This window comes from Anomaloglossus baeobatrachus (assembly GCF_048569485.1).
Source record: "Anomaloglossus baeobatrachus isolate aAnoBae1 chromosome 5 unlocalized genomic scaffold, aAnoBae1.hap1 SUPER_5_unloc_16, whole genome shotgun sequence".
Lineage (NCBI taxonomy): Eukaryota > Metazoa > Chordata > Amphibia > Anura > Aromobatidae > Anomaloglossus > Anomaloglossus baeobatrachus.
Genome location: NW_027441791.1, coordinates 707,688 through 730,321, shown reverse-complemented (window position 1 = coordinate 730,321; position 22,634 = coordinate 707,688). Strand labels below are relative to the sequence as shown.

The following is a 22,634-nucleotide window of genomic DNA, read 5'->3' as shown; positions in this document are numbered from 1 at the left end:
CAGATTTGGTTACTAAAAGATTTCCAAAACTTTAAACATCCCAAGAAGCATTGTGCAAGCGATCATATTGAAATGGAAGGAGTATCATACCACTGCAAATCTACCAGGACCCGGCCGTTCCTCAAAACTTTCATCTCAAACAAGGAGAAGACTAATCAGAGATGCAGCCAAGAGGCCCATGATCACTATGGATGAACTGCAGAGATCTACAGCTGAGGTGGGAGAGTCTGTCCATAGGACAACAATCAGTCGTACACTGCACAAATCTGGCCCTTATTGAAGAGTGGCAAGAGGAAAGCCATTTTTCAAAGATATCCATAAAAAGTGTTGCTTAAAGTTTTCCACAAGCCACCTGGGAGACACCAAACATGTGGAAGAAGGTGCTTTGGTTAGATGAAACCAAAATCGAACTTTTTGGGCACAATGCCAAACGATATGTTTGGCGTAAAAGCAACACAGCTCATCACCCTGAACACACCATCCCCACTGTCAAACGTGGTGGCAGCATTTTGATTTGGGCCTGCTTTTCTTCAGTAGGGACAGGGAAGATGGTTAAAATTGATGGGAAGATGGATGGAGCCAAATACAGGACCATTCTTGAAGAAAACCTGTTGGAGTCTGCAAAAGACCTGAGACTGGGTCTTCCAACAAGACAATGATCCAAAACATAAAGCAAAATCTACACTGTGTGCATAATTATTAGGCAAGTTGTGTTTTAGACGATTTGTTTTATTATTGATCAACAACTATGTTCTCTATCAACCCCAAAGACTCATAAATTTCAAAGCTTAATATTTGTGGAAGTTGGAGTGGGTTTTATTAGATTTGGCTATCTTAGGAGGATATGTGTTTGTGCAGGTAACTATTACTGTGCAGAATTATTAGGCAACTTAATAAAAACCAAATATATTCCCATCTCACTTGTTTATTTTCACAAGGTAAACCAATATAACTGCACAAAACTTAGAAATAAACATTTCTGACATGCAAAAACAAAACCCCCAAAAAATTAGTGACCAATATAGCCACCTTTCTTTATGATGACACTCAACAGCCGACCATCCATAGATTCTGTCAGTTTCTTGATCTGCTTACGATCAACATTGCGTGCAGCAGCCACCACAGCCTCACAGACACTGTTCCGAGAGGTTTACTGTTTTCCCTCCCTGTAGATCTCACATTTTATGAGGGACCACAGGTTCTCTATGGGGTTCAGATCAGGTGAACAAGTCATTATTTTTTCATCTTTTAGACGTTTACTGGCCAGCCACGCTGTGGAGTAGTTGTATGCATGTGATGAAGCATTGTCCTGCATGAAAATCATGTTTCTCTTGAACGATACTGACTTCTTCCTGTACCACTGCTTGAAGAAGTTGTCTTCCAGAAACTGGCAGTAGGTCTGGGTGTTGAGCTTCACTCCATCCTCAACCCGAAAAGGTCCCACAAGTTCATCTTTGATGATACCAGCCCATACCAGTACCCCACCTCTACTTTGCTGGTGTCTGAGTCGGAGTGGAGCTCCCTGTCCTTTACTGATCCAGCTTCTGGCCCATCCATCTGGCCCATCAAGAGTCACTCCATTTCATCAGTCCATAAAACCTTTGAAAAATCAGTCTTAAGATATTTCTTGGCCCAGTCTTGACATTTTATCTTATATTTCTTGTTCAAAGGTGGTGGTTTTTCCGCCTTCCTTACCTTGGCCATGCCCCGGAGTATGGCACACCTTGTGCTTTTTGATACTCCAGTAACGTTGCAGCTCTGAAATATGGACACACTGGTGTCAAATGGCATCTTGGCAGCTTCACGCTTGATTTTCCTCAATTCATGGGCAGTTATTTTGCGCCTTTTTTGCCCAACATGCTTATTGCGACTTTGTTGGCTATTTGCCATAAAAATGCTTGATAGTTTGGTGATCATGCTTCAAAAGTTTGGCAATTTCAAGACTACTGCATCCCTCTGCAAGACATCTCACAATTTTGGACTTTTCAGAGCTCGTCAAATCTCTCTTCTGACCCATTTTGCCAAAGGAAAGGAAGTTGCTAAATAATTAAGCACACCTTATATATGGTGTTGATGTCATTACACCACACCCCTCCTTATTACAGAGATGCACATCACCTGATTTACTTAATTGGTAGTTGGCTCTCAAGCCTATACAGCTTGGAGTACGACATGTATAAAAAGTATCATGTGATCAAAATACTCATTTGCCTAACAATTCTGCACAGTGTACAATAGAATGGTTCACAAATAAACGTATCCAGGTGTTAGAATGGCCAAGTCACAGTCCAGACCTGAATCCAATCGAGAATCTGTGGAAAGAGCTGAAAACTGCTGTTCACAAATGCTCTTCATCCAACCTCACTCAGCTCCAGCTATTTGCAAAGGAAGAATGGGCGAGAATTTCAGTCTCACAGGTCCTCAACTGGCAGCTTCATTAAAAGGTACCCGCAAAACGCCAGCATTAATGTCTACAGGGAAGAGGCGACTCCGGGATGCTGGCCTTCAGGGCAGAGTGGCAAAGAAAAAGTCATATCGGAGACTGGAAAAGGAAAAGATTAATATGGACAAAAGAACACAGACATTGGACAGAGAAAGATTGGAAAAAAGTGTTATGGACAGACAAATCGAAGTTTGAGGTGTTTGGATCACACAGAAGAACATTTGGCAACCGTCCAACCAACAGAAGGAAATACAGCTACCGCCACAGCGAGAGTTCCAAGGGCCAGAGCCTGCGGGCAAAAGGGCTCCTCCGGCACATACACACGCTGGGGAACGGGTTAATCCATCGGGACCGAACATACACAAAGGTGCAGGGAAAGGCAGCCACCACTAACTGTCCAGGAGAAGCCACAGTAGCCGGCTGCGGGACCCGTCCATCCAGCCGTTTGGTTTACCAGAGACTTTGCGTACCTTTGTGGCTGAGTGAGTACTACCGTGCCATCTGGCACCGCGCTGCGCAGTCCAAGCGACCCTGCACCCATCCAACCCTGCCTCCCTGTCATCTCATCGGGCCCCGGGACCACCAACCCCTACCCACGGAGGGGGAAACCAACATCCCAGCTGCTCCCTGCCATCGCTCCCGGGATCCCCGTCACCAGCAGCGGTGGTGCCCAACCTCACCACAACCCGTGGGTGGCGTCACAGACCAAATCCCCAAACCAAACTACCCCCTTTCACTCACGGGCGAGGAGCGCTGCTCGAGTCCCTGGATCCGGCCCACCGAGCAGCCATCGCAGCAGCGCCGGACCCGAGCGTTAGCGAGCGCAGCGCAGCGGAGTCCTTCCCTGCCCGCGACAGGTGCAGATTCATTACACCCACACTCCTCACATGGAGGGTCTGCACTCCTAGAAAATGGGGGATACATTCCCTGAGCGTGTCCCCCATATTCTAGACGGTCCAGAGTCGTCGTGGGACCCCCTTATTTTTTTCCTTACAATAAATTGGTGAAAGAGGGAATGTTTTGGAGAGTGTTTTTTCAAATACTTTTTTTTTTGTCTAGTTTTTTGTTAGTACTGACAGTTTGTGATGTCGGGTATCTGATAAATGCCATGACATTACAAACTGCTGGGCTTGATGTCAGGTGACCTTACAGCTAGTATCAACCCCATTTATTACCCCGTTTGCCACCAAACCAGGGCACGGGATGAGCTAGGGTAAAGCGCCAGGATTGGCGCCTCTATTGGATGCGCCACTTCTGGGGCGCCTGCGGCCTGCTATTTTTAGGCTGTGAAGGGCCAATAACTATGGACTTTCCCACCCTGAGAATACCAAACCACAGCTGTCCGCTTTACCTTGACTGGTGATCCAATTTGGGGGGGACCCTACTTATTTTTGTAATTATTAACATTTATACAATAATTATAAAAAAAAGAGTTTGGGGTGACCGCCACATTGGATCCCCAACCACGGTAAAGCTGCCAGCTGTGGTTTTCAGGCTATAGCCGTCTGCTTTACCCTAGCTGGCTATCAAAAATGGGGGGGACCCCACGTCATTTTTTTTTTTAAACTATTTTTTTAAATAAAAAAAATTAATGGGCTTCCCTGTATTTTGATTGCCAGCCAAGGTAATGCCAGGCAGATGGGGCTGGCAACCCGTATCTGTCTGATTTATCTGTGCTGAGAATCAAAAATAACGCGGAGCGCTACGTCATTTTGTTTAATGATTTATTTTTACAGCACTGTGATGTCAGGCAATCAAAATACAGGGAAGCCCATTTTTTTTTAGTTATTTTAAGTAAATAATTAAAAAAATATATATGGGCTCCCGCTGCATTTTTTGTATTCCTAGCTAAGGGTAATCCAAGCAGCTACTGGCTGCTAACCCCCACTGCTTGATGTTACCTTCACTGGCAATGGAAAATCCAGGGAAGCATTTTTTATTTTGTTTGCCAAAAAACTACAAAAAAAATTACGTGAGCTTCGCCATATTTTTGTGCTAGCCAGGTACAGCAGGCAGGCACGGCTGCCCCCAACCCCCAGCTGCCTATTTGTACCCGGCTGGGAACTAAAAATATAGGGAAGCCCTATTTTTAATTATTTCATGAATTTCATGAAATAATTAAAAAAAAAACCACGTAGGCTTCGCCCCATTTTTGTGTCCAGCCGGGTACAACTAGGCAGCTGGGGATTGGATCCGCAGCACAGGTTAGCCTGAGCTTTCTGGGCGCCTCTGCTGCGAATTGCAGTCCGCAGCCGCCACAGAAAATGGCGCTTTCATAGAAGCGCCATCATCTGGCGCTGTATCAAACTCTTCCAGCTGCCCTGGTGACGGTGGCTTGCTGGGTAATAATAATGAGTTAATACTAGCTTTGTTTTACTAGCTAGTATTAAGCCAGAGATTCTTAATGTCAGGCAAGTTTGACCCGGCCATTAAGAATCTCTGATAAAGGGTTAAAACAAAAAGACACCACACAGAGAAAAAATACTTTAATAGAAATAAATACACAGACACAGAGACTCCATGTTTATTAATCCCTCTCATCCCTCCACGATCCATGGTCTTCTGTCTTCTTTCTCCTTTAACCCATGCAGCTCTGCTCAATCAGCAGCGCTGCATGGGAGAAAGGACGCTACTGCTCCGTGCGGAAATCACTCCGTGAATGATCAGTGCTTCTGGCTGTTAGAGGTGACGTCACCGCTCACAGGCGCGTTGCTATAGCAATGGTGCTCCGATCACGTGATTCCCGTTCCGCTGCGGCTGTAAGCGGTGGCGTCACCGCTTACAGACACGTTGCTATAGCAACAGTGATCTCCGTTATTGACCGGCTGTGGCAGGCGGTGAATAACGGAACGGGGAAGCAGACCGGGAACCCGACCGTGTGCCAGAGCATGTCGCTGGTACACGGAGATACACAAACGTGCACCATGTATCGGAGAGATGCAATGACAGGACCTAGCATGACGTCAAAGCCATGTGACCAGTCTGTAGCCAATGAGATAATAGACATGTAACTGGTCACATGCTATTTTGACATCACGATAGGTCCTATCATCAGTGCTGGTTACCGGGAGGATGCAGTGGTTATCGGCAGGAATAGCGGCTGGAGACAGAGTGCAGGACGGATCGCGGGGACCAGTAAGTGTAATGGCAATGTTTATTAACTGTATGTGTACATTTATAATGTGTTTTTATGTGTTTGTGTTTGCCTCCCATTGGTTTCAATGGGGTTCGAGAGTTTGACGAACGGTTCGTCGAACGGGGCACTGTTCGGCGATCCGAACCGAACTCGAACTCTAGGGGGGTGGCTCATCTCTAACCATCACTTCTCTGCCATCAGCTAATCACCATGTCTATCTTCCCCACAGGTATGTTCATTTATCCACCCCACTCTCCCATGAACTGAACTGATCTCTCCTTCTCTCTGCTGTGTGTCCTAATACATGGTATGTTCATTTATCCACTCTACTTTCCCAATACATCTGACCTGTTCTCTCTTTGCTTCAATATCTCCCTGGCATGCTCCAGCATCTCACTGTGACATCCCCACTGTTCCCCACCTTCCTTTATGACCTTTGTTTACTCTGACTATGTGATGCTGCATCTGGCTTATTTGAGTGAGTGATCAAGAGGTTCTTGTTGCACCCCACCCTTCACAGCTGATTGCACTTGTATGTGTATATATCGGGGCAACTAAAAGTCTGCACCAGACTTTGTCTGCACCATGACAGGTATGCACCTGTAAGTATGATGCATTGAATTAGGCCAGAGTTGGGCCAGAAGTGACCGGAAGGCAAATGCATACATAGACTCTGTAAACAATGTTTGCGTTTCTCTTCACTTTCACTCCTATAACACTTCACTTTCTATTGCTCCCTCTGATCCCTAAACCCAGTAATGAATTTTTCATATCTCCCTCCATCCTCCCCACCCACCTCACCTTCCCCTCAGCTATTTTCCTCCACATTTCACCCAGTGTCTCCAGACACACACGATCACCTCATGGCCTCTCCTGCTCCCACCTGCTAACACTCACTGCTTCTCCTCACTGCTGGGGATATCTCTCCTAATCCTGGTCCTCCTCACCACATCCCTATTGTCACTTCAAACCCTCATCCACAACCTATCACAAATTTCCGCAACCTCTCTAACCTCATACCCATCCATCCAGCCCCCGCTCCCCCAGTCCCACTAACAGGAGCTCTATGGAACGCTCGCTCTGTCTGCAACAAACTTTCAGACATCCACGATCTTTTCATCACTAATAAACTCTCCATTCTTGGCATCACAGAAACCTGGCTCACCCCCTCTGACACTGCCTCTCCTGCTGCACTTTCTTATGGCGGTCTCCAACTCTCTCACACCCCCCGCAGCCAGTAACAAGCATGGTGGAGGAGTTGGTTTGCTGCTGTCCGACCACTGCTCCTTTACACCAATTCCACTACCACCCACGGTTACTCGCCCCTCTTTTGAGGTGCACTCCGTATGTATCTATGCCCCCTCCAACTGGCTGTCATTTACCGCCCTCCAGGGCCAGCCACTGCCTTTTTTGATCATTTCACCACCTGGCTACTACACTTCCTTTCCACCGACATCCCCACCATCATCATGGGTGATTTTCAATATCTCCATTGACAATTCCCACTCATCTGTCTCCAAACTTTAACACTCACTTCCTCCTTCGGCCTCACTCAATGGTCCTCTGCAGCTACTCACAAAGATGGCCACACGCTGGACCTCATCTTCTCTCACCTCTGTTCCCTATCTAAACTCTCTAACTCGCCTCTCCCCGTCTGATCACAACCTACTCACATTCTCTTCTCTCTCTTCTCCAAGTATGCAACCCCCCCTCCACAAACTTTCACACCCTCGCAGAAATATCAAACACCTTGATTTACACGCACTTTCTCAGTCCCTTCTCCCTCTTGCAGACATTGCACTTTTACACGATGCAGATGCTGCTGCAACTTTATACAACACTACAATCTCTGCCGCTCTCGAATCAGCTGCCCCCCTCCCAAAACCCAAAACCCGCACAATCAACAGGCAACCCTGGCACACGAGTCAGACTAAAGAACTGAGACGGGCTTCCAGAATTGCTGAGCACAGATGGAAGAAGTCTCATTCCACTGAGCACTTCATTTCATATAAAGAGTCCCTCACCACTTTCAAGTCCACACTCACTGCTGCAAAACAAACCTACTTCTCATCCCTCATATCCTCTCTCTCTCACAGCCCTAAACAGCTATTCAACACTTTCAATTCTCTCCTCCATCCTCCAGCACCACCTTCCTCTCCTCTCATCTCAGCTGAAGACTTTGCCTCTTTCTTCAAGCAGAAAATTGACAACATCAGAGCAAGCTTTGGCCCACAATCACCACGGCCCCTCATCAAAGCTACTCAGTCCTCTTCCTCTAAATCCAGCTTCTGCACCATGACAGAAAACAATCTTTCCACTCTACTCTCAAGATAACATCTAACCACCTGTGCACTTGACCAGCTCCCATCGCACCTCATCCCCAACATCACCGCAGTCCTCATCCCAGCCCAAACCCATCTCTTCAACCTATCACTAACAAGTGGTGTATTCCCCTCATGCTCTAAACATGCTGTAGCGCATGGTCCAGCCAGAGTCCGAGGGGGGCGCTCTTCCTCACATCAGCCCAGCCCCAGCATGGCCCCCACCTGCACCCCCGGGCCCAGCCTCCGGCAGCGACGTCCGTCCTCTTACCAGTCTCATGGTCCTGCAGACTCCGCTCCTGTTCACTCCCGGGTCGGGCGTCCTGCTCCTAGGGCTGCTGCAGCCTCTTCCTGTCTGCAGGCCACACACAGGTCTGCAGTGTGTGATTCTAGGCTGCGCGCGAGGTCACGCCCCCTTTCTTAAAGTGGTAGCACCCAATTATCTGGAAGTGACCTCAGAGGTCACCTGTTACCATATGGTATTTAAGTCCACCTCCCCTAGCAGCAGGCGCCTGAGCAACTCTTCTACTAGAGCCCTGCTAGTGTTCTGGCCCCTTTGTACTTCCTGTGTGTTACCTGTCCGTTACTAATACTTTGTCTCACCGTAGTACCATCTGTTCCTTCCGGCTGTGGACGTCACCCGCCATACCCGCAGTGGACGTCACCCGCCATACCCGCAGTGGATGTCACCGGCCATACCCGCAGTGGAAGTCACCGGCCTTACCCGCAGTGGACGTCACCCGCCATACCCGTAGTGAACGTCTCCGTGCCACCTACTGTGACCATCTCCGGTGCCACTTCCGTATTCCGCCTGCTGCGGACATCATACCCGAGCTACGCCTGGCCGTACAGAGACCCCTACTTCCGATTCCTGGCTGCCGTGCACTTAGGCCTTCTGGGGAGGCGCCGCACAGTCCCTGTATAGGGGTTCGCTGCTGGCCGTCTTCTCAGGGGAGTCCGGTGCACGGTCCAGTGGGTCCACCTCCAGACGCTCGCCACTCCTCGGTGAGCGTAACACATGCCTCTATTACACCCATCTTCAAAAAGCCCTCCCTTGACCCATCCTCTGTGTCAAACTATAGCCCCATATCCCTTCTCCCCTATGCCTCAAAACTACTGGAACAGCATGTCCATCTTGAATTGTCCTCAAACCTCTCCTCCTGCTCCCTCTTTGACCAGCTACAATCTGGCTTCCGACCATATCACTCTACTGAAACTGCCCTAACCAAAGTCACCAATGATCTACTAACCGCCAAACCCAAGCGACACTACTCTATCCTCCTCCTCCTGGACCTGTCCTCTGCCTTCGACACAGTAGACCATTCCCTCCTGCTACATATTCTCTCATCTCTGGACATCACAGACTTGGCCCTATCTTGGATCTCTTCATACCTAACCGACCAAACTTTCAGCGTCTCCCATTCTCACACCACTTCCTCATCTCGCCCCCTATCTGTCGGTGTCCCCAAAGGCTCAGTTCTTGCACCCCTGTTGTTGTCCATCTATACCTTCGGCCTGGGACAGCTCATAGAGTCCCACGGCTTTCAGTATCATCTCTATGCCGATGACACACAGATCTACCTCTCTGGACCTAACATTACCTCTCTACTAACCAAAATTCCACAATGTCTGTCTGCTATTTCATCCTTCTCTGCGCGATTCCTAAAACTTAACATGGACAAAACAGAGTTCATTGTCTTTCCTCCTCCTCACTCATCTCCTCCAACAAGCCTTTCCAGCAAACTTGATGGTTGATCACTCTCCCCAGTCTCACTAGCTCGTTGCCTTGGAGTAACCCTTGACTCTGCTCTATCCTTCAAGCCACACATCCAAGCCTTCTTCACCTCATGCAGACTACAACTCAAAAATATCTCCCGGATCTGTGCTTTCCTTAACCAAGAATCAGCAAAAACATTAGTGCATTCCCTAATCATCTCCCGCCTCGACTACTGCAACCTCCTGCTCTCTGGCCTCCCTTCCAACACTCTTTCACCCCTCCAATCTATCCTAAACTCTGCGGCTCGCTTAATCCACCTCTCCCCTCGCTATTCCCCAGCCTCGCCACTCTGCCAATCCCTTCACTGGCTTCCCATCGCCCAACGACTCCAGTTCAAAACATTAACCATGACATACAAAGCCATCCACAACCTGTCTCCTCCCTACATCTGTGACCTAGTCTCCTGGCACCTACCTGCATGCAACCTCAGATCCTCACAAGCTATCCTTCTCTACTCCTCTCTTATCTCCTCTTCCCACAATCACGTACAAGATTTCTCCCGTGCCTCCCCCATACTCTGGAACGCTCTACCTCAGCATATCAGACTCTCCCCTACCATGGAAAGCTTCAAGAGGAACCTCAAGACCCACCTCTTCCAACAAGCCTACAACCTACAATAGCCCGCAGTCCAGTACACCACTGCGCAACCAGATCTGTCCTCACCTATTGTACCATCACCCATTCCCTGTAGACTGTGAGCCCTTGCGGGCAGGGTCCTCTCTCCTCCTATACCAGTCTGTCTTGTACTGTTAGTTATTGTTGTACGTATACCCTTTTTCACTTGTAAAGCGCCATGGAATAAATGGAGCTATAATAATAAATACTACTCACAGCAAGTTGGGCTGCAGTGTGTACATCGCCCTGGCCAAAAACTGATGCTCTAGCAGGATACAGCTAAACCCCCACTAAGTGGAGGCATCACAGGTGCAGGAGAAGCAGATCACACACACACCTTCATGGAATGGAGGGGAGGTGACTGCTAGATGATAAAACTGCACACAAGTGGCTTGCATAGAGCGCTGTTCACATGCAGATGACACAGTCACAAACCCGCAGCCTATTAGGTAACGCCCTTCTATTAGATCAGGCGGGCTGCCAAGCCGTACTCCACTGTATATCATGCACGGACAGACACTCTACAATGCAAGGCCCAACAGAAAGGGGCCTGGCTGTATCCTGTACAAACAAAAAAATATGAGGTTTTTGTTGGTATTTATGGCCATAAAACGTAAGCCTACACCCTCGTCAAGGGACCTCATGTCTGTAGGTCCCTACACTAAATATAAAAAAAAAAAGCAACAATAAGAGGATAATGTCCTCCAAAAATCAAGTATTACTCACAGCAAGTTGGGCTGCAGTGTGTACATCGCCCTGGCCAAAAACTGATGCTCTAGCAGGATACAGCTAAACCCCCACTAAGTGGAGGCATCACAGGTGCAGGAGAAGCAGATCACACACACACCTTCATGGAATGGAGGGGAGGTGACTGCTAGATGATAAAACTGCACACAAGTGGCTTGCATAGAGCGCTGTTCACATGCAGATGACACAGTCACAAACCCGCAGCCTATTAGGTAACGCCCTTCTATTAGATCAGGCGGGCTGCCAAGCCGTACTCCACTGTATATCATGCACGGACAGACACTCTACAATGCAAGGCCCAACAGAAAGGGGCCTGGCTGTATCCTGTACAAACAAAAAAATATGAGGTTTTTGTTGGTATTTATGGCCATAAAACGTAAGCCTACACCCTCGTCAAGGGACCTCATGTCTGTAGGTCCCTACACTAAATATAAAAAAAAAATATATTTATATTTAGTGTAGGGACCTACAGACATGAGGTCCCTTGACGAGGGTGTAGGCTTACGTTTTATGGCCATAAATACCAACAAAAACCTCATATTTTTTTGTTTGTACAGGATACAGCCAGGCCCCTTTCTGTTGGGCCTTGCATTGTAGAGTGTCTGTCCGTGCATGATATACAGTGGAGTACGGCTTGGCAGCCCGCCTGATCTAATAGAAGGGCGTTACCTAATAGGCTGCGGGTTTGTGACTGTGTCATCTGCATGTGAACAGCGCTCTATGCAAGCCACTTGTGTGCAGTTTTATCATCTAGCAGTCACCTCCCCTCCATTCCATGAAGGTGTGTGTGTGATCTGCTTCTCCTGCACCTGTGATGCCTCCACTTAGTGGGGGTTTAGCTGTATCCTGCTAGAGCATCAGTTTTTGGCCAGGGCGATGTACACACTGCAGCCCAACTTGCTGTGAGTAATACTTGATTTTTGGAGGACATTATCCTCTTATTGTTGCTTTTTTTATAATAATAAATAATAATAATAATGAGTCTGATGATATCAGTGTCTGTTACGGCCGATATCTTGAACATCAATGTATAATTTCTGCAAATTTACAGAACTATTTCCTACCTTATTTGTCTTGGATAATTTCTGAACCCATTCTCTTTCCTCCATTCCCCTCTGTGATGATGTGCGGCAGGTGGGTTGGAATCAATTAGGACTTGTCTCATTAGTCACCGCCTAGTCTTCCATATATTATAAGTGTATGTGATGTTATTACATGGATGCTCTGAGTAACAGCAACAATTGCTGGAAACACATTGTCCGGTGCGATCCTCGTCCTTTACTGTTACCAAATACATGATGCCTTTACTATAAAGAAAGACGAGAGAGTTACTACATACAATCTGTGCGGAGCCGGATACTGAGCCCCTACCAGACGCTGAGGAGCTGATCATGTGACCCCCTGACTCCTCCCCTCCATGTGACATCATCATAGGTCCTGTAAGCACAGAGCAGCCATATATCCAGTGTGCGGCTCTGCAGGTGGAGGTGTGTGGAGATTCCCCATTACTGGGCTCAGGCTCCATACACATTAGGTGCTGGGGCAGAACAATCGCTCTATAGAAGAGAATTCTCCTGATTGCCCCATGAAGGATGGATATGGCCAGGGACAAGATGGCGGAGAGGATATTACACCTCACCCTAGAGATCCTCTTCCGGCTTACTGGAGAGGTGAGAGATTCTGATGACGTCACATTACATCATTCTTATCTATGGGAATAACAGATGGACAGAACTGGAGAGGTGAGGACTCTGGAAATGTCTGGAGTGAGATTTATTACTGTGTCTCTCCATAACCAGGATTACACAGTAGTGAAGAAGACCTCTAGTGAGCGCTGTCAGGCCCCTGTGTCTGAGGGATGGAGAAGACCCCTGAGCCCAATCACGGGGCCTCCACCTCACCCCCCGATACATGAGGACATCAATGACCAGAAGATCCTAGAACTCACCTACAAGATGATTGAGCTGCTGACTGGAGAGGTGACACTGCTGGGAATGCTGGGACATTATACAGTAACGCTATGAAGGGATCGGGGGGTGACGGTATCATTGTATGTGTCAGGTTCCTATAAGGTGTCAGGACGTCACTGTCTATTTCTCCATGGAGGAGTGGGAATATTTAGAAGGACACAAAGATCTGTACAAGGAAGTCATGATGAAGGTTCCCCAGCCCCTCACATCACCAGGTAATAGACAGGACTAAATACACACGGCCTATAATTATCTGTATGTAAGGAATGAATTCAGTCCCTGTATGTGTCTCCTCCAGTTCTATCCAGTAAGAGGACAACACCAGAGAGATGTCCCCGTCCTCTTCTCCCACAGGACTGTAAACAAGAAGACCCCGATGTTCCTCAGGATCATCAGGTAGATGGAGAGAAGGTGCCATGAAATCTCCCTATGATGTGTAGACGGCTGTGAAGGTCTTGTGCTCAGTCTTGTTTTATCCTCCAGTATTATATGTGTTATACTTGTGTAATGAGAGCGGTGGAGATGGCAGGATTAGAGCTGATCATAGATGGGACTTCTCCATCTGTCTGTGACTTTTACAATATTTGTTTCAGGGGGAAGATCTGCCCCATATTAATACTACAGAGACATATGTGAGGGGTGATGAGCGGAGTAAAGAGGAGGTTCCTACAGATAACCGCCCAGGTGAGTAGTGACCACTAAATGCAGAGAAGTCACAGATTCTTCCCAGTCGCTGGCTGTGGCTGCTTTATCGGTGGTGTAGTTCGGCCATATCACAATCAAATGGTTGCCATTCTACCTCTAAACTGATGCGCTGAATCTGCCCCCATTACTTTGGGCATTGGAGTCCTTCTGTTGGAGTTAGGGGTCGTGTACTCACAGCTGCCCACATCTGTAAACTAAAAATCTAAACAACAGTGTATGTAGAATGTGCGGACAAGTTAGAAAATCACTTGTAGAATGATATTATGATGGCCTGTAGGAGATATCGGAGGGTGATGATGCTGTTTCCTTCCTAGAATCCTGGCATTGTATAAGATTAATCTACCTTCTCTGTATTTTGTGCGCTGAATGTGATAATTTGGCCCCTACAACACCAGGTCCAGTCTTTTTGTTCAAAGTTTGCTTTTATGATGGACAACATTAAATGTCCAGTGAGATCCAAGTGTGAAATTCTCTACAATAGTTTCCCTTTGTTTTGACTTTTCAGTTTTCTTTAAATCCGTCTAACTTCAACAGAATTGCAATAAACTGCAAAAAAAGACCATTCCCCTTCTGCCGTGATCTATCCCTCAGCTGTGCGTGGCTGATGGCTCTAATCTACAAATAAGAGCCACCGAGCCACATCCTCTAATCACCCAGAGATGTGTCACCGCTCGTTACTAATTATTTTACTGATGAAGACGGTTGAGTTTGATCATTTCAGTAGATTTGTTATTGTCTATACTCAGTTATTCACGACAGTAGTTAGCGTCCAAAATACTCTGATTTCACTACTTACCGCACCCAGTTTTTCCGTTCTTAACGAGGTGATCACTTTGGAACTTTCTTCTGATTCCAATGATTCTGAGATATTTTTTCTGTGACACATTGTACTTCTTGTTTCTGGGAATTTTAGGTTGTAATTTTCAAACTTTAAAGTTTTATGCTCTTAAGATAGAAACCACACAAAATAGTTAAATAACATTTACCTTATTCCTTCTTTGGGCGGCAGCATTTTTCAAACATTCCCTTAATTTTTCCAAAATCCTTTTATTTTTTTAGATGCTGGGAGGCCTAAAAGTTTAGAAACAAGTGTTTATATGTTCACTTAACTCAACAAAACTTATTTTCCAGGTCGTTTCTCATGACAGCACCATAGGAGGTTGCTCCTCATATCCTCTATAGGGACAGGAAACACACAAGAGGTTAAAGAACCTCTTCCACCCTCACCCTCTCAGTATTTTTCCTATCCCTATACAGGACAGACGCAGGAGGTAGTGCAGCAGCGGGAGGCACCTACCTGGAGACTGACTCGGGAGGATCGGGGGGGTTCACCTTTCTCCTCCTTCCTGTTTAGTGGTCCGAGGCCTACACCTCTCCAAGGTAAGTCCCTAAGCCTGCCCCAGTAGAGCGGGACAATGCTCCTGGCGCCAGACGCTTCTCTCGCATGAGGGCTGTTGGCGTCCTGCCATGATGTCCGCGACTGTGCTTCCGGTCATGCGCAGTGCGTGCCTTCCACTCCAGAACGCACTTTGGGTGCTCTCATGATAGACTCCTGGAAATACAATTACCAGTAGATGTAATTCCTGTTTTTTGGATAACAATTCACTTTTAAAATTACTTTCAGGGATCTAGATTTTAGAAAATTGCTCTCTTCATAGTATCAAACACCACATTCAGGAATTAACACAAAGTGGAATGCAAAAAAAATGTAGATTTTTCAATATAATTTTGGTTTCATCACAACTTTTTAATTTTCACAAAGAGTAATAGGAAACAAATGGAACTTGTAGATTATTTTCCAATTTCTCCTGAATCTGACAATACCCAATATTTGGCTGTACAGTACTGTCTGGGCACATGGCCGAGATCAGAAAGGAAAGAGTCCATTTAGTTTTTGGAACGCAGATTTTGCAGTTTTAGTTTTCAGGTAGAAAGTTATGAGGGGAGTGCTTGTGGTCACCTGGCAGCTCAAGACAAGGCAACCTTGAACAGACTTGGGACTATCTACTCTGCTTTCTAGATCCCAGGGACTGCTTTGAACATCACCCTTTAAGCCCTATTCATAGATTTGGATTACACAGAGAGCCCTAGTCTGGGGCCAAAGAGTTAGCTGCTGTTCAGTGGTACAAGATGGCAAGAAGAATAGTTAGGTAGCCGGGTCAGAACCAGGAGGCAGAGAAAATAGAAAATCAGAAGATGTAAGAGTAGTCAGTAAACAGGTCAGGAAGAGAACAGGAAACGGAGGAGGTGAGCACAGAGGCCTGAACCAGAGGAGAACAAGGCTGTATCTGGCAGCTTCCAGCAATATACTTATTCTGTCTCTTCCTTGTAGCAATGATCCAACCGCTCTAATTATCAGTTCCTTAGATAACTGTATGGTTTACTCACTCTACGGCTTCCACAGATAGTGTTAACTCAGCACAACGATGACTTGTAGGAAGACAAGGAGAAACGCTGTAGTTTTCTTCTAGAATCTTGTATTAAGTACAAAGTAAATGCAGGTGAAAAGGAATAATCTGTACAGGGTTGCAGACATGTCTCTTCAGCAATGGTTTCTCTAGACTAAACTGAAGGAGAAGGGAGGAGCATTCTATACAGAAGCCAACTAAGGGAGGTACATAGGGACAAACTTCATACAGTCTAATCTACCTAGTAACAATAAAGGAATTTCCTGATAGGAGGAAAAATATGCAATGCAAAAATTACATACTACAGGTTGTTCCCATTCATGGGACACAACACTCCCCGTCTGAAATCATATGATTTCACAAGTCCTTCTACGATGTAAGGAGTAGATCCTGTCCCTCGATGTCACGAAACCTGTAACGAGATAAGAGACAACACAAAAAATGCAACGTAATGCACTGAATTCAAGTCCATGCTTGTTGATGATGCATTGTCCTTGCGTAAAAAATGAAAAGGTAGAAAAATGTTAAACATGAATTCAAGTTCAACAAACCCATCTTCAGATTGGGGAAGCCGCAAACATGCCAACTCTTCCTCCAACCCAATAATCCAACGGTAAATTTTTAATCCAACGGAAAAGTTCAAGGTTCAATTGGACACGGACAGTTGTGTCTCCGTACAGCAGGGGTAAGGAAAGGTACGCTCCCCGCCGTGGCAGTGTCCAACGACAAAGTTAGTTCATGTAACGTCCTCCTTTGGTAAAAGTAGCACGAGTTCGGTGACTGGACGAATCACACACATGTGCCAGCCATGGCACGTTGAAGACTTGTAGTTGGTGAAACAGTGAGCAGTGTGAACAAGACAAGCTACGGCTCGTACCTCAGATGACCAACTTGAGAAGCACTCGAAGCGATGAGATCTCAACTTCTGTTTTGATGTCACTGAAGTGTAGCGAGCGGAGACGACCGGTCTAATTTCCTTGTCGGATTCTGGTTCCACCAGCTCGTACATGTTGCCGGCGTAGTTATCGCAGGTCTCCTCGTATAAGATACTTGGAGGTGTCAGCCACGTTTTGTCGCCGAGTTTGGATGCAGCAGTGAGTCTCGTTCCTCGGTCGGCTGGGTTTTGTTCGGTGGGAATGTGATGCCACTGTTCAGCATGATCTCTGTCGAGGATATTTTGCGTAATCTCGACAAAGCATTTCTCCATCTCTGGTTGTCTTTCCAAAGTGCGTTTTAGAGAGGAGGACCTTGCGGTTGCTTGCTGGGAGTTGTTTGGCAACCTTGGCCTTGGAGACCGAAAGGGTAATGGGGCTACCCAACTGTTAGAGTCATTTTGAGAGAACTCTTTATCCATAATCTTTATGAATTCTTTGTCTTCTCTCATCGGAGCCAATTTGTTGTCTTCATTTGTAGACTCGAACGCTGTTGACCCAAAGTCGTCATCCCAGAGATGATATGCGTTCGCGCAGTCGGGAGGCTGCTGTCGCCACCTGGTGTCGCTCAGCCTCTCTTTCACCCCGTAGTGATGCGGACATGGTTGAAAGTGAGTGCCGCGACCGTTTGGGAGGATGTGCGTCTTGTAGGAGGAGATCGCGTCGGGACTCTTCACTTTGCCTACGCAGACGTTTCCTATGATCACCCAGCCTAAGTCGTAGCGCTGAGCGAATGGCGCATCGTGTGGCCCGTTGATGTATTGGCGTACTTTGTGTAGCCGGAGGATGTCCCTTCCAATCAGAATCAGGATTTTTGCACTATGATCAAGAGGTGGGATCTTGCTGGCAATAGTTCTCAGGTGAGGGTGGTGAAGAGCTGCCTCTGGTGTTGGAATCTCTTCCCGGTTAGCCGGTATCTGGTTGCACTCGACGAGTGTCGGTAGAGGTATCTCTACGGTATTTTCAAGAGATGTTACCACGAGACCACTGGCTCTTCTTCCGCAAGCTTCTGAGATGCCGCTGCAAGTACCTAGTGTATAAGGGTAGGCATTTCCTTTTAAGCCGAACAAGTCGAAGAGTTCAGACCTGGCAAGTGACCTGTTACTCTGGTCGTCCAGGATGCTGTACACCTTCACGGCCCTTTCTGGGTGACCTTTGGGATATACCCTTACTAGGCATATTTTTGCACAAGACTTGTCCCAGAGATCTTCTCCGCAGACTGCGGTGCACGAGGAGGATACTGTGAGGTGGTTCGCAGCTTGGCCTGTACTCTCCCCGCCATGACTTGTGGTAGGAGAAGGTGTAGGTGCAGGATCAGGCTGAGATGGGTGCAGCGCTTGTACGTGATCTGTGCTGTCGCACTCCATACACTTAATTGTAACATTACAGTCCTTGGCAAGGTGTTCTGTAGAGGCACAACACCTGAAACATACCCCAAACCTTTTCAAGAGTTCCTTTCGTTCTTGAAGGGGTTTCTTCCTGAAGCCAATGCACTTCTTCAGGGGGTGTGGCAGTTTGTGAATAGGACATTGGCGGTTCGGATTTTCCGCCTTCCCGCCTTCAGTGCCATTGTCTGGTGCTGATGGTGTAGGTGGTAGAACGTCGGTCTTCTTGACTGATACTGGGCCCCTACGTTTTCTGTCATTTTGATGAGGGCTCTCATATCCGGGAGCTGGTGAAGTGGAGCCGGTTGGTTCTCCACAGGTGAAGCTGGGGTCTGCCTTACGTTCCGCGATGCCGTTGATGAACTCGCAGAAGTAGGAGAATGGAGGGAAGGAGACTTGGTGCTCTTTTTTATAGTTTGTTCCTACCGTAGTCCACCTTTCCTGCACGTTGTAAGGTAACTTGGCGACTATGGGTTTCACCCCACGAGCGGTGTCCAGGTAGCTGAGGCCAGGTAGGTGTGTGTCTGTTTTGGCCAGCTGGAGCTCGGACAGCAGGTCGCTGAGTTCCTGGTACTTTGAAGCATCTTTGCTAGATATTTTGGGAAGGTCGTATAGTTGTTTCAGCAATGCATCTTCAATTGCTTCAGGACTGCCGAAGCCTTTCTCTAGCCTGTCCCATGCGGTTGCGAGACCAGTTGTTGGGTTGCTGATGTAGACGGATCTGAGTCTCTTGATTCTCTCAGTAGACCGTGGCCCTAGCCACCTGATTAGCAAGTCCAGCTCTTCAGCAGCTGTAATGCCGAGGTCACGCGTTGCGGTTTTGAAGGCACACTTCCACCCTCTGTAGTTTTCGGGCTGGTCGTCAAACTTTGTGAGACCGGTGTTGGTAAGTTCTCGGCGGATCATGTACCTCGCAAAGTCGGACATGTCTGATCTTTCCGACATTGGGGGCACATTTGTTGACTGTGTGGTGCTGGTTGCGTGATTCGTAGCTTCTTGGTTCGGGAACATGGGAAAGTACGGAGTGGCGTGGGCGTTTAGACCAGTGATCGGTTTGGTGTGTACAATCTCCGTTGTATACGGGGCCGGAACTACATAGTTGTTGGGAGTGTAGCGCCTTGCCGGCATGTTAGCTTGCATGTAGACATGGGCATACGGAGGTTGCTGATGCGCAGGGTGTGGCTGTGCATTGGAATATGAAGCTGGTTCAGGCTTGAAAGTCTGAGGTGCATTGGACTGACCTGGAAGGCTGGAAGCTGTAGGTGGATCAGTGTCTTGAGGCTCTGGAGAAGTGTTAGCACTGACGGGAATGTTGATGGTAGTTGGCGGTTCGTCGGCTTGGCTCAGCACGTAATCTCTTGTACGCTTAAGTGAGTCTTCTGTGTCGAGATCACACAAACTGGCGCTGCCTTCTTGGCTCCCACCCAGAGCTTGCTCAAAGACTTTTAGCCTTGCCATGGCCGCCACATGTTCACATTCCTTCTGAAGGGCTTCAATTTCTGCTTCCTTGCGTGCAGATTCTGCTTTCATCTCCGCTTCCTTGCATGCAGATTCTGCTTTCATCTCCGCTTCCTTGCGTGCAGATTCTGCTTTCATCTCCGCTTCCTTGCGTGCAGATTCTGCTTTCATCTCTGCTTCTCTGTGTGCAGATTCTGCTTTAATCTCTGCTTCCTTGCGTGCAGATTCTGTTTTCATCTCTGCTTCTCTCTGGGCGAAGATGGCGTGTACTTTTGTTGTTTCTGCTTCAGCGCGCGCCTTTATGAGCTGCTCGCTGAGGGTTGAGTACCTTGATGAGCCTGATTTGAGTGAGTGCCTTGAGCTCTTAATGGACCTGGATTTGTAAGATGCCGCTCCTGACATTCACGCAATTTTTGCTTCAGTCTCGCTCACAATGTCGCGCATGGTGCGGTCTCGTTCAGCATTAAGCTGTTGGAAGTCCTGTAGTTCTTTTTCAGACTCAGACGTATTTGCTCTCAGCAGGGTAGAGGAATATTTTTTACAAATCTCTTTGTAGGACCGGTATGCTGAGTACAGTTGTTCCAGGGCTCCCTCTGATGGTAGCTCATGAGCACCGGGCGCAGATAAAACAGTCACTTGTTTTTGCACTCTTTGCCACAATAATGCTGTCTGGGTAAATAGTTCACTTCTGGCTGTTTCTAGGTTCTCTTTAACCTTCCATGTTGGTTTGGTCAACCGCTTAGATCTTTCACTGTAATTTGAGTGTGAGTCCATGTCTTCCTCTTGTTGCTTTAAAGCAGGTAGGGAAATTGTTCTCTTTGACTCCATCAGGAAGGGTGAATGCTGCTCTGCACTGGTTGTCAGGGAAACAATACAATGTTGCAATCTCTGCAGCCAGCAGTCTGTGTTTGCAGGAAGTATTTGCAGAGTCTCTGGCTGCAATTTACAATTAGCTTATGGGGGATTCTAGGTTTATAGCTGCACACAGTTCTGATAACAGGTTAATACTTTACATTGCACTTTGTCTGAAGCTGCTATAAAGTTTTATGCAGTGGCTTGTTATCTGCCCCTTGGGGTAATCCTTTCTCTGGATTGTATGCAGTATAGCAATCCTGGAAACAGGTTCTTTACTGATATATGTATACTAATCCCGGTCACAGCTAATCCTTTTCACTATTCTGTCTCTTCCTTGTAGCAATGATCCAACCGCTCTAATTATCAGTTCCTTAGATAACTGTATGGTTTACTCACTCTACGGCTTCCACAGATAGTGTTAACTCAGCACAACGATGACTTGTAGGAAGACAAGGAGAAACGCTGTAGTTTTCTTCTAGAATCTTGTATTAAGTTCAAAGTAAATGCAGGTGAAAAGGAATAATCTGTACAGGGTTGCAGACATGTCTCTTCAGCAATGGTTTCTCTAGACTAAACTGAAGGAGAAGGGAGGAGCATTCTATACAGAAGCCAACTAAGGGAGGTACATAGGGACAAACTTCATACAGTCTAATCTACCTAGTAACAATAAAGGAATTTCCTGATAGGAGGAAAAATATGCAATGCAAAAATTACATACAACAGGTTGTTCCCATTCATGGGACACAACAATACTTCCACCTTTAGTAGAGTGTGGTGCTTTCCAATTGGCTGAAGCAGAGAGCTGATTACCTCAGCTGGACTGCACACACACCCATACTGACAGACTGGATTGTACTACACATCCCAGTCACCCTAATCATAGAGACTGCACAGAGCCTGCACTGCCTGTTGTGGAGACACGGGTGTCTTTAGGTGCTCTCGTCCGCTGAACCGGCCGCCTTTAGAAAGACAGCATGGCCCATTGCTCATCCCAACTGAACGCCGACCTCCTTAACCGTGGGCGGAACACTACTACTACTACTACAACACAGGGTGAGGGAATCAAAATATTAAGACTTTATTGGATCCCCAAACAATTAACAGCACATAGCACATAACCAGCAAAACACACAAATGTAACAGGCAACAGAGTCTCACCCTTCCGCTGGCTCACCAGGGATTTAGAATGTCCGTGCCTCAGAGCTTCCAGGGCTACTTACTCCAATCCAGCAGCACCCCGCTTTTGGCGGGCACCCACCAAAAATGGAATAACGCCAGACTTAGGAAGCTGGCTGAGGTCTGCAAAGTCTGTAGCCAGGTGACCAAATTGTCCCAACCTGGGTTTCTTCCTTAAGTAGTCTCTGGTATGATGATTTAATATAATCCTGGCAGCCGGAGTCAAAATCCCTAGACTGCGGATATGGTCTCCAATCGGAATTGAAGTCCCTACATTGAAGACATGTAGCCAAGTGATCCTGTAGTCGGAGCCAAAGTCCCTAGACCGAGTCCACAAGGCATCCTGGTTCTGATCCCCTAGCCAGCTCCTAAGAGCTTAGACTGGATCATGGAACATCCATCACCAACCTGGTGACTCCAAGAAGTCCCCTTTTATAGCCATAGCCTTCCTTTAGGATATACTGTGCCCTTATCGGATTGGTTGTACAAGGTTGCTTCTCTTATTGGATGAATTTTAAGCTGCATGGATAATGTTCATTTAAATGATGTGGATAGAAAGACTGAGGATATTTACATGTAGTCTGAAATCCAAGACTAGGCAATAGCCACTGAGGTAATTTACATTAGATTAGCAATACAATGGGTGTCTTGCCTTCAGTGGCCAAAACAATTACATGAGTCAACAAGAGTTTTGTAAAAACAATGA

The 22,634-nt window shown here is 47.0% G+C and overlaps 1 pseudogene; it reads left to right on the top strand.

Annotated features, from left to right (window-relative positions):
* Nucleotides 1-22,634, top strand: part of LOC142258884 (uncharacterized) — a 106,670-nt pseudogene that overhangs the window by 72,728 nt on the left and 11,308 nt on the right.